Source organism: Mus musculus, chromosome 17 (genome assembly GCF_000001635.26).
Source record: "Mus musculus strain C57BL/6J chromosome 17, GRCm38.p6 C57BL/6J".
Lineage (NCBI taxonomy): Eukaryota > Metazoa > Chordata > Mammalia > Rodentia > Muridae > Mus > Mus musculus.
In genome coordinates, this window is record NC_000083.6 from 25,527,417 (window position 1) to 25,542,000 (window position 14,584).

The 14,584-nt window shown below is 50.4% G+C and overlaps 1 long non-coding RNA gene across 1 annotated transcript; it reads right to left on the bottom strand.

Annotated features, from left to right (window-relative positions):
* Nucleotides 1-1,868: 1,868 nt before the first annotated feature.
* Nucleotides 1,869-12,278, bottom strand: Gm33801. Its single transcript, XR_385480.3, has 4 exons — nucleotides 11,977-12,278; nucleotides 11,270-11,499; nucleotides 9,010-9,918; nucleotides 1,869-8,587 (listed from the first exon to the last, which is right to left on the bottom strand). It is a non-coding gene; the product is annotated as a predicted gene, 33801 (long non-coding RNA).
* Between the last annotated feature and the right edge of the window lie 2,306 nt (nucleotides 12,279-14,584).

Below are 14,584 nucleotides of genomic sequence, written 5' to 3' on the forward strand. Positions count from 1 at the left end.
GTGGATGAATGGGTAGAGGGATAAGGATTTGGGTAGGTGGATAGATAGATAAATGTACAGACAGATGGGTGGGTGGATGTGTGGGTGAATAGATGAATAGAGTTAACAGCCAATAATATATCTAGAATCTATCCAATAATATGTGTATACACGTAAGCTAATATACATGTGGGTACATTATGACATGAAGAAAACAGAACAGAACAAAACACACAGGAATGAAGGACTGTGCAGGTGATGGACACAGATTGCCTAAGAGAATATAAAGCTAAGTGTTTTTCTAGTTCTCAGGGTTTCTGGTGGGGGATAAGTACCCAAAGTATGTTTGAGACTGAAAGCGCAAATTTTCATGTGAAATTACACAGCTTTCGTTCCAAGTGCCTATTCTAGTTGTACAGAAAATTCGTTGAGTTGTATCGACTATGGGTCTAGTTAATTTTTCAGTGTGATGTTTTTTTTAATTTATTTGCAAGTTTTGAAGTTTTAAAAGCTGGATAAATATATAGACAGATGGGTAGATGGACAGTTTTAAAGGCATCTAGGAGAGGGCCTAAGGGGCAAGCAGAATCTTCAGCTCCCTTCTCTTTGATGCCAGAGGCGAGAGAGCCACCAGCTTGCAAGGCTCCCTTCCCTCACCTAAGAGGCTCAAAGGAGTTGTGAATCTCTGGTTCTGTTCTTTGGATTCGTTTAACAATTCTTTGGATGGATACTTCACATATCACCCAAAAGCTTGCTCTAACCCCTTCCTTGCAAGGATTCAGATGTTGTGACTGAATTCTCTGCCCCATGACACAATGGGAATCAGAGTTAGCTCACCTGGAAAGTGGAGAGTAGGTCCCACCCCTGATGTGCCCATGACAGGGGTGGTATGGGGATCGACAGGCACAGGATCGGGATCTGGTGAAGTAAGAAGATCTTTACATGATGTGGTGGTGGTTTGAATAAAAATGATCTCCCCAGCCTCACAGGAAGTGGCACTATTCGGAGGTGTGGCATTGCTGGAGTAGGTGTGGCCTTGTTGGAATAGTTGTGACACTGGAGGTGGGCTTTGGGGTTTTAGAAGTTTACGCCAGACTCTCTCTCTCTCTCTCTCTCTCTCTCTCTCTCTCTCTCTCTCTCTCTCTCTCTCTCTCTCTCTCTCTCTCTCTCCCCTGCTGCCTGTTGATCCAGATGTAGAACTCTCAGTTCCTTCTCCAGCACCATGTCTGCCCGCATGTTGCCATGCATCCCCCACCCCAACCCCATAAGGATAATGGACTAAGCCTCTGAACTGTAAGCCAGTCCCAGTGAAGTGTTTTCCTTTATAAAAGCTGCCATCCAAGGTCATGGTGTCTCTTCACAGCAATAGAAATAGTTTCAATAGCAAGTAAGACCGAAGTGATCATCACCCTGGGTTAGAAGACCTCAAGTCCTTCCAGGTGGTGTATAAGGCACAAAGCTGGGAAAGGCACCAACACAGAGAAGGGACCAAAGTCATGTGTCTATGAACTAGGGGACAATGAGAAGAACCTTCAACAGCAACCCAGACAGTCACCTCCCTCAATCAAGGGATCCTGGGCCTCTTTTTGGCTGGTTTGTTACCCAGAAGCCTACTAGAGAGCACGGGGACTGCAATCTTCTCCCACATGATCCCGAGTGACAGGTGAGAGAATGAGTGTGCGGAGATGAGGCTGAGAGTGGACACCGCCTTAAGCCTCTCTTTGGCCTCTTGAGGTTCAGTTTTCTCATCTATATGGATGTGTTAGTTAGGGTTTCATTGCTGTGAAGAGACACCATGACCAAGGCAACTCTATATGGATGACAACATTTAATTGGGGCTGGCTTACAGGTTCAGAGGTTCATTACCCTCATGGAGAGAAGCATGGTAGCATGCAGGCAGACACGGTGCTGGAGAGAGCTAAGAGTTCTACAGTAATCAGAAGGCAACCAGCGTGGAGCCTGAGCAGAGGCCCTCAAAGCCCACCCTCCTAGTGCTGTACTTCCTCCTACAAGGCCACACATCCTAATAGTGCCACTTCCCATGGCAAGCATATTCAAACCACCACAATAGGGGACAGTAATTATGCAGGAGGCAAGGCCGGCTAACTCCACCCAAGCCTCAGCAAACTTCTCTTGAGTCCAGCACCAGCAGGAAACCAATTTGGCCACACCCCTCCCTGTCCTGCCCAAGGTGGTACCCACAGCTAGGAGCCTGGGTGGAGAAAGAAGGGACTCTATCTATTCTCTGGCTCAACGACCCCTGTTCTGTCAGATTATCACATCTCCATGTCCTGTCTCATACTCAGTGAGAGGCTAGCATCCCAGATCCCACTGGGGCATGAGTCCTGCCCCATGGTATTATGGTTCAAATGAAATGCCCTCTGCCCTCCCTCTAGACACATGTGTTCAAACATTTGGCTCCAAGCCGGTGGGACTGTAGGAGAAGTTATGGAACCATGAGGCCCGAGACATGGTGAAGGTATTATATCTGAGGCTTATAGCCCAGCCTTATTTGTGGCCCAAATTTTCTGATTTCTGATCCCCTAAGATCAAGTGGAGCCACAAACTGAACTGCAAGTTTCTGCCTCATATACTCTTGCTGTGCTGGACTGTACCCAATGAACCAGGGCCAAAATAAATCCTCCCTCTCTTAAGTTGCTTCTGTGAGGTATTTTGCTGCAGTGAAGAGAACTTCACTATTATGCCCTGGACCTCTGGCCAGGGAGTGGCCTGTTAGCTGCTAATACCCTGTATCTCTTGCTTGCCCTATGAGTTCCTAGATGCTGCCTGGTCTAGATGCTCTGGAAAGGACTCTTTCTTGGGCCTGTGGTAAAGATCACTGCCTTGTAATTCCAAAATTCCCTGGGTTAGAGTCACAGCTTTCAATTGCCGCTGTGTATTGGCCTAAGTGACCACAACTGTCCCGCTGAGCTCTGATGGCATTCAAGGCCCATGCTGGTCCCTGACTGTATCCACTTATTCCCTGTGGCTTGTGAGATAGGTTCCCTTCTGATATCTAGGCCTGAGATGTGGGAGCAGTGCCCACTATCTGTCTCTGCCCAGTCTTGCCCTCTGTCCTCCTTCACACTAGCCTGCAATTACAGTGCCTGAAGGAGCTGAGCAGCGCAAAGCTGCCAGTGGGCTAAGGATGAGGGTCTTCCTCCTCCTTCACAGAACCAGGGATCCAGGCACAGTGCCTGGATGCAGCTGAGGCGTGGGAACTTGCTGGCCCCGGGAGCCCCTAGTCTCCCAAGGCTTGCCCCTGCTGCCCCACCCTCTGAGGTCATTTTCCACCCAGCCCACGTCTGCTGGAGAAAGCTCCCAGAGCACCTCAGAGGGCCAGGCACTCCCCAGTTGCCAAGCCAGAGGGGAGCCACGGGCAAGGGGCCACAGGAACCCCACCAGGCTGCAATTTAAAACAGGAGGCGAAGCTGGCAGCTGCCAGGGAGCAGCTGAAGGGGCCATGAGGAGCAGCCCAGCCTGAGTCCATCAAGCAGGGTGGAGCTGGGACCTGGAGCCAGCTCTACATGTGGATATGAGCACAGCGATTGAGACCTACACAGATGGGGCCAGGGTGCGCTGGCCATCTGATGTGGCAAACATATCACTTGTCCTGAAGCAGCCCTGAACCCTTCTGTTCCCCAAGTGAACCTGCGAACCCTATGTGTCCCCTTGTATAAATACTTCTGTATACAGGAGGCTCGTGGAGGCCCACATGGTTCCTTGGTGGTGTTATTCACATTCGAAGCCCAGCAGCAGCCTTGTTCAAGACTGGGTCTGTATACAGGGCCAACAGCAGGGACAAGATGTGGATGCTACTGCTATGACTGGTCCCAAAGCTTCTGGCACAGATCTGTTCCCTTGGTTCCCTGATCAGGAACCAAGATCTGTGGGCAAAGCCAGGTTCCCCTCCAAAGGATTCAGCTGCCTTCCATCCCATTATGGTTTGAACGTGAACCATCCTCCTCACGGGTCCGTGGTTTGGGACCGGATTCTCAGTTGCTGTTTAGGGAGCTGGCAGAACCTGAGGGAAGCAGGGTTCCTCTGGAGGAAGTACCTCATTTGGGGTGCACTTTGAGAGTTAGAGCCAAGCCTTAGTTTAGTCTGGTCTCTGTTTCCTGATCTGCCAAGATGTGAGGAGCTGCCTGTGCACATTTCCCGCTAAGCCACAATACACCTTTCTTCCCACAGATTGCATCCCACAAAATGGCTATTTTGGTCACAGTAACAAAATAAATAAGTAATATGTTCTTCTGTTTCCTCTTGCATCCAGTGTTGAACTGCCTGAACTCATGGCCCTATTCCTTCATCTTGGCCTTCAGCACCCCAGCTTCTTCCCTGTGGGCGTGTCTGGATTGAGTGTTCTAGAAGGTTCTAATATACTGATGCGACACAGGAGCAAAATAGCATTCAGGTGTCCCCATTCCCCATGGATCTGCCTCACATCCCTGTAACTCCCAGTCCCCATGTCCCTGTCATGTCTCCCCAATATGTCCTCTAGTCCTCCTGCTGAGGAGAGTCTGGGACTCTCAGCAAGTGGGACAGCTCTATGTGGAGAAGAGCACCCCTAAGCAACAGGACACAGAGGCATCACCACTATAGAAACCACTGGGGCAAGAACCCCAGAGGATCTGATTCTGAGACCCAGATAGTCATATACTCATGTTTTTATCTCCCTGGCCTCTCTTGAGATAGTTTGGGCTCTTTGGCTTTCAGGATGGACCAGTCCAGAAGACCCTACCCCTGGAGGCCTCCTTGCTAATCTGCAAAAAAAGAAAAAAGTCATAGTTAGTTCTATGTAGGTAGTGTGGTGGCACCCATCTTTAATTCCAGATGAGGGAGATAGAGGCGGCAGATCTCTGATTTTTAGGCCAACCTGGTCTGCATAGTGACCTCCAGCACACAGAGAGGCCCTGTCTCCAAAAACCAATAACAAAAGATTATTATACATCAAAATTGTGATATTGATTATGCTTAGCAGTCAATATAATACTGGCTGCTATGAGGAATAAATTTTTCATTTGGTTTAGTGAGGTCCAACAGTGTGTGGCTGTGTAGTGGCGCTGTTTTTCACCAGGCACATGACCATCACTGTCATGGAACAAGTTGTTGCTGTGATCTACAGGTCACCTTGGCCATGGCAGAACCATGCAGTGACAGCTGGGTCTGCAGTAATAGTGATGGGCGATTAACGTTCCCCTATGGAAGAAGGAGGCATCCCCAGATAATCACCTAAGATTCCAGATACCAGTCCCTCCTGCCTTGGCTGCCCGAGGTCTAGGAAATGGGCAGGCATGGTCATGAGAGATGGCGCTTCCATGAGTTGTCCCCATTCTGGATTGGTTTTTCTGTGATGCAGCTGTTTAAGGTCACCAGCACTCTTGTAAGTAATTAACCCCAATAAGCTCATTGGTTCAGCAAGCTGGACATGAATAGAATCATACTTTGGTCTCATAGTTCCCTATCTGGAGTAAGAAGATGTTTCTTTATGTCTCTCAAGGAAAAGTCACGTGATACTAACTTACATGTGCTTGAACAGAGAAGCCACCATCCTTGGTACCATCGTGGTCATTGCTACCATCATCTTCAGAGCCCAAAGCCCCAAGGAAGAACAGCAAAAGACAAATGGTTAAAGGCAACGTTGATCTTGTAGATAGATTGCCATCATGTTCACTGGAGCATGCCAAAATTAACTAGAGAGGCTAGGGAGACAGGTTATTTAGCACAGTGCCTGCCACACAGACATAAGGATCCAAACTTGGGTCCTTAGAACCTATATAAAAGCAGGGAGTGCTGTGGCCTAAGCCTCTAATCCCTGTGAGGGGAGGTGGAGACAGATGGATCTCTGGGGCTTGCTGCCGCTGGACTTGCTGGATTGGTGAGCTCCAGGTTCATAAAGAGACTCTGTCTCAAAAGATAAGGTAAAGGGCAGCTAAGAAAGACACTCAGAAATACCTAATTAAAAAAATAATAAATTTTAAAAAATGGAAAAAAAGAAAGAATGACACTCAGCATGCTCTCTGGCTTCTATAGATTCTCACACTCTGAACCCGCAAAACACACACACATGCACTCATCCATACACACACACATCCAGAAAGGGAAACTGTCACCTTACTACAAGAGTTTTTGCCCAGCCCCAATCCTTTGTCCTCTAGTGCGTTTTATATAAAATGATCGCCATCTGACAAGATCCCAAGTTCACTTCTCCTGCTGTGTGCCTTTGTGCAATGACACAACTTCTCTGAGTCTCCTCTGTTGCTTACAGTCAGGACAAAGGATGAAGCCTGCTCCACATGGTCCTGTCATTTACAGAGTGGAGATGCTGGTGTACACACACACACACACACACACACACACACACACACACACACACACACAGGGAGCAAAGTCTAGTTATTGGTAGAAAGAGGCTGGATGATGGGACAATGTGTGCTTAGGCGGGGCACAACCACCTCCACAAAGAGGTGTACCATTTCCCAGGGCCTGAGATGAAAGACTATGAAAGGGCACAGTCTACCCTCTAGCCCTATAGCCTGGGTGGCACAGTCAAGGCATGGAGAGGGCTTCTCTGCCCTGGAAGAGGCGCTTGGCCCTGGAGCTGCCATCTTGACCCTCAGACCCCCTGCTCTTCTGCATCTGTCCCCTCCCAGTTTCCATAACAATGTTATTTTCAGATTAGAATCTCTGACTCTCTGTGGCTTCTACTTAAATAATTACCCTTAAAGACACTGGGTTTCCAAGGCCACACTTAGGGTGCAACAGAATATTACAGTTCCTGGGTGTGCTGTCGATACAACGTGTTCCAAAGGCCTCGCTGCTCTGTGCTGAGTCAAGAATCGCATGGCCTGTGAGGGCTACGTGTGCCTGCATCTCATTACATAGCAACCCTCCTGCTTTGCCTGCTGGGATTACAGGTCTGAGCCACCATCCCTGGCTCCAGCATCTTTGATACCTATTTCTCACACTGTTGTTCAGCCCTTCACCAACTGTACAGCTGTGGCTTGTCACACTTTCACATCTCCACAATCAAGTGTGCACACGCTTACCACCTCAGAGAGGAATGCTACGGTCTCAGCAGTAACTCACCCTGAGTTAATCCCACCCTGGCCACTGGCCCCATTCAATCGCTTGTTACCTTCATATTCTCCTGCCCAGGATGCTTGCATCCCTGGGCTGCAGAGGAAGCATTCTGACAGATTGTATGGAAACAGAGAACGTAATGGGCTCTGATAGTTCAAACAGAAGTCAGGTCTTCTGGGTGGAATAAGTTTGAACATCCAGGAAAAGGTGGGAGGGTTTCTGGATCCTTTCAGGCAATATAAGCACTGAGCCTGCCAGCTGCCTTTGTGGAGGGGCCCAAAGCACTGATCAGCTGTGTCCGTGACAAATACAGACACAGCTACCTGATCCTGCCCTCACCCCCTCCTCCCAGGGTGCCTTTTGCCTAGCAGTGGCCAACTCCAGAGATGGCAGGTGACAGGGTATGGGGTATTCAGGCCTATGAGGGGTTCTCAGCTGAGTACTTGGGTGGCAAGGTATTTTACACATAGGAGGTCCTCGATTCTCTTTTGAGGTACCTTCAAGAGCTAGGGAAAAGATCATAGCCAGCAGGACACATGGCCAGAAACACTGCTTCACCCCAATCAAGCTGACTATACTCCACCTCAGGGCCAGAGCAGGACCCCAGACAGGGAGTCTCGAGTCCTCTAGACTGTAAAGACTCCATGCAGTCAGAGAAACTGAGGAGAGAGGAGCAAGTCACCCTCCAGGGTCACAGCACCTGGAAAAGCAGGGCTGTGATTTCTCCATGTCTGGGCTAAGTGGCAAAAACAGCGGTTCCCATTCCAGCACCTCTGGAAAGTCCAGATCTCAGCCCGGCCCTAGGTTACCACTTGACCAAGGGGCTTAGGAAGTTCACCTTCCTCAGTCCACTGGAGGAGAGGACTCGGGCCTGGAGGCCAAGACTAGGGTTGGGGCTGACAGAGCCCTTCTGTCATCCATGATTAAATCACAGATGTCATCCTGTATGGCTGCTTCCTTCCAGGGTCATCTGGTAGAAGAGACTCTGTGGGGAGGTATGAGAAGGATGGAGCTCCTGAAGATGCCTCTAGGCAAAGGGCAGGCTTGCAGGGCACAGATGAATAAATACAACCACGATATCTTTAGCCTGGCAGTCAGGAATGAGGCAGGAGAGGCCACACAAGGCCCCAAAGTGCCTAACCCCCGAAGCCTTGTTTCTCAGACCGCCAGAGCTTTTCTTGGTAGACATCGCAGTGGTTTACTGTGACTTCTGTGATAAAGCTAATGCCTTCATTCACCACCCTGGCATTTCTGCCCCTTTAACAGACAGAGAAATTGTGGTACAGGAGCCTGCCATTGGTCCAGGTTCTCACTAGCTTGGCAGAAGGAGGCTGGGGCTCAGACCTAGGGTCTCTTGGGATGAGTAGATGTTTGTAATGAGACCTCCGTCTCCACTTGGCCTGGCCACTTCCTGTGTAGGGTGCTCACGTGATGCTCAGCCTACCCCTTTTCAGGGCAGCTGAGGCTGCTGTGTCCACTTCCCAGATGTGGGATCTGAGGCCAAGAGGAAAAATCCAACTGGGAACTGGGAAGAGAGAAGAGCAGAGGAAAGTGTCATGGAGCCGCAGCATCAAGGCGAGGCTTGTTCTCTCTGGATTCCCCCACAAAGTTGGAGTTTCTCCACCTGAGACTCCAGCAGCCCAGCCCCACCCCGCCCACAAGCCACACCTGCTGGGTGGCAGCTTACGGCCTTCAGAAGAGCACCCACCGGTCCAGACTATTCCTTGTGCTTCCTGTTTGTCCCCCAGGGCTTGGCTGAGAGAGGACAGAGGCTCTCTGAGTTTGGTTGGGATTCATAGGTGCCCCTCCCCCCATTGCACTGTGGCTGTCTCTTGGGAGGTAGAGACCAGGGAGCACAGCCCCTGTCTCTCACAAGATGCTACCTGGCCCAGAAGAACTTAGCCTTCACTAGTCACTCACCAGCTCTGAGTGTGTCCCCATCCCTACCTGTCCCGAAGAGAGCCCAGGGCTTCTGAAGGTCAGATGAATCACCCCAGGGAGTTCTGTCTTTATTGGGTGTGGCAGCCACCAATCACAGATGCTTCTGCTTGAGGTGGGAAGGAAGGAGATGCCTCTGAGTAGCCTAGGCCTCTGGCCAAGTAGATTCCAAGGGAATTTTTCAGGAAAACCAGGAACTAGAATCTGCTCCTGGCCCAGTCCCTCAGGACTCACTCACAGGGAGTGAATGCAGGGAGAGAATGGTGCACATGCATGCTCCTGACCCGCACGTCTAGTCAGCTTCTAGGAGAAGAAAGGACACCTTTAGCCAACACTGAGCTCTGGGGCCTGACAGGCCCAGAGCTGGCTGGCAGCAGCAGGAATCAAGGTTTCCAGAGTCTGCCCTATGGTGCTGACCAAGTACTGGCATGGCCTAGTTCCTAGGGGCAGGAGTCACCTCTCCTATGCAGGCAGAGACTGAAACATGGTACAAGGTGGGTAGACATGGTGTCAGATCCTTAAAGGAACTCTACACACTCCCATTCCAGCGATGGAGGCTGGAGCTGGCAAGATGTAATTAAAGACCCACCAACATCAATCTTAAACCCCTGAGAGTCACCTTCCAGGACTCATGCCAAGATGGGCAGGGTTAGAGGACTCCAGAGTTGCAGGGTCCCAGCTGCCGGTGGATGAGCCCGTCATTTTCTGCTTTGCTCTCATCTTTGAGACGTGAGTGCCCACTGTCCCTACAGCGGCTGGTCATTCAGGACACTATCTGTTGAACTCTGCATTCTGGCAGGAAAGCCCCGCTCCTCCCTGACTGGGGAATTCTCTCAGAAGCAGAAGTTTGCTGACATACCTTGAAACCCCCAGCCAGGGTCACATTGGGGTGAGGTCCACGAGAGTCTCAGACAGAGGCTGTAGGAGGAAATTTGGGAACCCCCTGAACACCTGATGGTCTGGGAGGTATTCCAGGTTTACATTTAGGGTGTGAGGGATACCAGGTCACACATGAGTGAAGCCAAAGGAGGAAGAGGCCAGGCCCAGTTTCTGGCCACCACATGACCCTTGGCCAGCCGCTCCCTGCTTCTGATGGTAACCTAAGGCTAACTGGGATCTCTCTCCCACATTGGGAAAAACATCGTCTGGGTAGCCTCCTGCTGCCATAGTCACTGCTCCTGGGAAGAGTCCTGACCACTAACAGTTTATCAGTTTGCACACCGGTACTGGTCTGGCTGCCACCTGCCACTTTGCCTGCTTTTAAATAGCAAGAAATCAGTAAAGTCCTTCCCAGAACCACCCTGGATCAGTGTTCAAACTCATTCCTATGTGTAGACATGGGCTCAGCCAGGTCCCTGGAGGACACATCACTGGGTCTTGTCTACACTGGCGTTGGGTAGCTACCTGGATGGGCATGGGGATAAGGGACGCCCAGCTTATCAAGCCACTCCCCAGCTCCAGGCCCTTGACCGGATAGGAAAGCAGAGGGGAAGATGAGGAGCCCTGCCCCTTCTCTTACTCTCCTGAACAGCCAGGCCTCAGCTGAATCAGCTGACTCAGCAGGAGGCTACCAGAACCATTAGGGATGCCAGAGAGAAGTTCTTTGCCAAAGATCAGTGAAGACAGGAGACTAGGAAGCATTGCAAAGCCAGCTATGCAAGCGAGCCCCTCTCACAGTCAGTGAGTCCTATTTATACCCTCTCAACATCACATGCCCCCCACACACAGGTCTTGTCGCACCGTGTGTCTTGCCTCAGCATGTGAGTCTCTATCAGCCAACATCACTCTTCAAATCATCTCAAGTCAGAGGAAGCGGCAAGAGCCCACCAGCACACCACCAGAAGTTTTTTGATGCATTTCTCTCTATGGAGTCATGACAAATGGAGCTCAATTAAACAATGTAAGGCAGACCAATGCGTGTTTCTAACAAGTGAAGAATCCTTCATCACGTGTCCTTTTGTTTTAGCCAAACATCCTTTCACCTGTGTCTGCTTCAGGAAAACACTTCTTCACATGTCTGCCCCAGCAAAACACCATCCAACACCACTGACTTTCCAAAGAACCCTTAAGTTTCCAGGGGAAACAGGAGCAAGGGAAATAGGAGAAGCCTCCTGATGCTGACCCAAGACTTGCTACCACTGTCCTGAGGATGGTCTTCAGGATGCTCTCTATACCCCTTGCCCATGTCTGCACCGTGGACCTGAGGAAGCTAGAAGGGGTAATGGAGAGGAAGGGGTGAGCTCAGCACGGCCTGCTGGTCCTCGTGTACCTGCACTCCAGGGACCCCGAGGATGCCTGACGATGTGAGTCCTCTGCCTCCTGAGAGACACCTTGTCCTCGGCTGCATCTCGACTAAATTTGGTTCCTTCAGATGCCAGAAAGATGACCACGTGCATCTTGGCGGCCTCACAGAGGACGGGGGCTTGAAAATACTCTGGAAGTACTCTTGGGATAAATTGCACCTGTTAGTCTCCTGCAAGTCCCTGCAGTGTCACACAGCTGCAAAGCAAAGACCCCATTGAGGCTCAGTCTGCAGTGCCTACAGCCTCCTGGCTACAACCCCTTGAGAGTCAGATGGATTTTCCAATTCTCTCTCTCTCTCTCTCTCTCTCTCTCCCTCCCTCCCTCCCTCCCCTCCCCTCCTCCTCTCCTCTCCCCCCCCCCCACACAGAGTCTCTGTGGGTGGTAGTGGTGGTAGTAGTGATGGTGTGTGTGTATGTGTGTGTGCAGGCCAGAGGACAATTACTCCTGCTGTGGTTTACCAGAATCTTCCACTCTTTTTTTTTTGGGGGGGTGGGACAGGGTCTCTCGCTATTCTGGACATTGCCTAGAAAGCTAGGCTGACCAGCCAGCAAGCCTTGGGAATCCCCTTGTCTTTATCTCCCCAAAGCTGGGATTACAAGAGCCACTCTGGACTCTTTCACCCTGACTCTGGGAACCGACTCAGTCAGTTTTTGTGTGGTGCAGGCGCTTTACCAATTGCGCCTGGATTTGCCATTCCTGGGAGGGGGTGGCAGGAGCAGGGCAGTCCAGAAGAGCCTCTCGGTTGCTCCCCTCGGTTGCTCCCCTCTCCTCTCGCCCGCTGAGCTGCTTTTGCGCTCTGGTTGTCCGGTTGAGATTTCTGTTGCTAAAGGCCCTTCATGGGTCGCTGCTGCTCACCAGCCTCTGCTCGTTTTGCTCAGAAATTTAATTGTTTTCAAACTAATCCTCAGAACGGAGTGAGCTCTGTGCAGATAAACCTGTCACAGGGAGAGCAGCACACATCCTATCTTCCCACCCCGAGACGGCCACAGTCTGGTTGGGGTGGCGTGGGCAGCTGCCCAGGGGTGTGATGTAATCGCCTAGCAATGTCCACTGTTCTTCCCACCCGGCCGCCTCGGAGTGCCCGTGCAACCAGGCGGCTGCCTCGGAGCGCCCGTGCAACCAGGGGCCAGCTCCTCGGGACTTTTCCTTCGTCTGTTCTTGGCTTGGCTTTCTATTTAATCCTATTTTTCCTCATTTCTATCCAATTTAAGACAGCTTCTGTGAGTCAGAATTAGTTATCCTGCGTGATTCCTGTCCTGTGGCCTCTCTGTTTACGGCTCAAGGGTGGCCTCAGAAAGGAGGAGGTTGGAGGTCAGGCAGGCAGAGAGGGGGAGACATCCCACAACATGAATGGGCTTGGGGGTCATAGGTTTATGCCAAGGAGCCTTCACAAGACAGAAGGAACAAGGTGCCACACCCAGCATCATAAAAACCAGTTGCTCTACTCATGAAGCACGCGTGTCCTCTAAAAAGTAGAGACACAGACAGCAAAGGTGACAGAAGAAGGAAAAAAAACAGGTAAATTGAACATTGTCCAGGTCAATACTTTTATATGATAAACCCAGGGAAATGAAAAGGAAAAAAGGAAAAAAAAACTTTCCAAATGGGGAAGCTTTTTGGATCATCTTTCTTACAAGGAGCCAGGATCAACCACTGTGGACAACCACAGAGCTCAGCAACAAGAGAGAACCTCTTAAACTAGGAATGGTGGTCCTTGCCTATAAATCGGGCATGTGATAGGAGACTGAGGCAGGAGGATCACTGATAGTTACAGACCAACTTGAGTTATACAGAAAGATCATGTCTCCAGAAAAACAGACAAACAGCCCCTGAAGGTCTGGCATGTTGATGCATGCCTTTAATTCTGGCACCTAGAAGGCAGAGACAGGTGGATCTCTGCTTTTTGAGACAAGCCTGCATAGTGAGCTCCAAGCTCACCAGGGCTACAGAATGAAACCCCTTCTCAGACAAAGCAAAACAACGAGATGCAAACTCTGCACACGGCTTGACATTCCTCTAGAGCTGGGATGCACAATTCCCCAAGCCTTACATCCTTTCTGAGGCATCTGCCCAGAATGCCCTCACCAAACCTGACTGGAAATGTTTGTGAGAGGCCCAGTGTTCACCAGCAAACGCAGGGCTGGCCACACTGGAGAAATAACTGTGCAGAAGTGTGGGCTCGCATGAGAGATCTGGAAAACAAGATACTCGGAAGAGGTTTGGACACTGGAGGCCAAATCACCTCATTCCATTCTCATGAGAAGACTGGAATGGGCAGGACGAAGTATTAATGGATGTCTGGGGTCGTGCCTCAGGGAAGGACAGCTCCAGGCTGGGGCTCCCTTTAGGAAGTGGTGATGTTCTAAAGTTGCCTCTGATGCTGGCTGCACAATGCTGGTAAAATCATGCCAAAGACCACTGAGCTCCGTACGTTAAAACTGCAGGGGAAGGAGCTGAACTAAGGAAAGCTGGAGCTATAATTCAGTTGGCAGAGTGCCTCTTAGCAGGCATGAAGTCTTGGGTTCTATCTCCAGAAGGACCTACTAAGCTCAAACAGAAACCTGTGGCTTTAATCCCAGTACTCAGAGGCAGAAACCAAAGGACTCCAAGTCTAAAGTCATCCTTGGCTCTGTGGTGAGCTTGAGGCTAGCCTGGGCTTCAACAGGAAACACCAGGAGTGTGGTTTTATGAGCTGGGTGTTGTGGTCTATACTTGTAATTTCAACAACACAGAGACTGAGGCAGGAGGATTGCCCTGAATGCAAGGTTAAGTCTGGGCTATGTCGTGAGTACCAGGCCAGCCAGCATTACATGATGACAAAAGCAAACAAACAGGTGATCCAAACCAAAACAACAGCAACAAACTGGAAGAAATAATAGCAAAATGAGCCGAGAAGGTCAGAGAGCTAGGAGAACCCCTAAGAAGGGCGGCCGTCCGTAGCTTCTGCTTGTGGGGCACAGCAAAGACAAACGCCTGCATTGTGATGGTGTTCTCAGCTCTCAGTTTGTTTAGCCTATGCTCTGCCTGAGCTCACTTCAGACATTTTATGTGTTGACTCAGTCAACCCTCCTGTGATCTGGACAGGAATGAGGCCTTCGTAGATGGAGAAACTGAGGTAAGCCCAAGGTCACCAAAAGGTAGGTGAATAACCCATATTAGTACTTCGGTTGTTGGGACCTCACCCTAGTGAAGCCTCCCCACACACAGGGAGGACCCCGTGGGAGATACATTCCAGGCCTGGCAGTCCTTGCCAAGGATTGAGGTCAGTCCTTGGGGGATA